Here is a 466-nt window from a genome sequence, read left to right as displayed (position 1 = left end):
CAGCTTCGCCGATTTTCATTTTATTTTATTTTTTTAACTCCTCTTAATCTTCTTCCTTTTATGAATCTTTTTCCCCTCCTTCTAACTCAATTTCCTCCCCTCTCCTCCTCATCACCTCCTTTTCTTTGCTTTCTTTCTGTTTTTTTTTTTTCGATCTTTCACTTCATTTTCTTTCTTCATTTTCACTTTATTCCCATTCTTCGGCTTTTTTTTTTTTTTACTCTTCCTCATACCCTCCTTTCTTTTATATTTTTTCCTCTGGTCTTTTCATCCTTTTTTTTTTTTTTATAATCTCCTTCCTTTTACGTCTTCTTCCCAACTTTTATTTTATTTTTTTAGTTCTTTCCTCTCGTTTTAATCTTCTTCCTTTATTCTATAACCTTTATTTATATATAACTCTTTCCCTACAATTTCGCATTTTCCTCCATACTCCTCATTTTCAAAAAAAAAAAAGGATGAGCAAGAC

At 30.5% G+C, this 466-nt stretch overlaps 1 protein-coding gene across 1 annotated transcript in view; it reads right to left on the bottom strand.

Annotated features, from left to right (window-relative positions):
* Window positions 1-466, bottom strand: part of LOC119594342 — a 65,880-nt gene that overhangs the window by 64,670 nt on the left and 744 nt on the right. The window lies entirely within an intron of this gene.

This window comes from Penaeus monodon, chromosome 33, assembly GCF_015228065.2.
Source record: "Penaeus monodon isolate SGIC_2016 chromosome 33, NSTDA_Pmon_1, whole genome shotgun sequence".
In the NCBI taxonomy this organism is placed as follows: Eukaryota; Metazoa; Arthropoda; class Malacostraca; order Decapoda; family Penaeidae; genus Penaeus; species Penaeus monodon.
The sequence above is the reverse complement of the archived record's forward strand: the minus strand, read 5'-3'. Positions and strand labels throughout refer to the sequence as shown.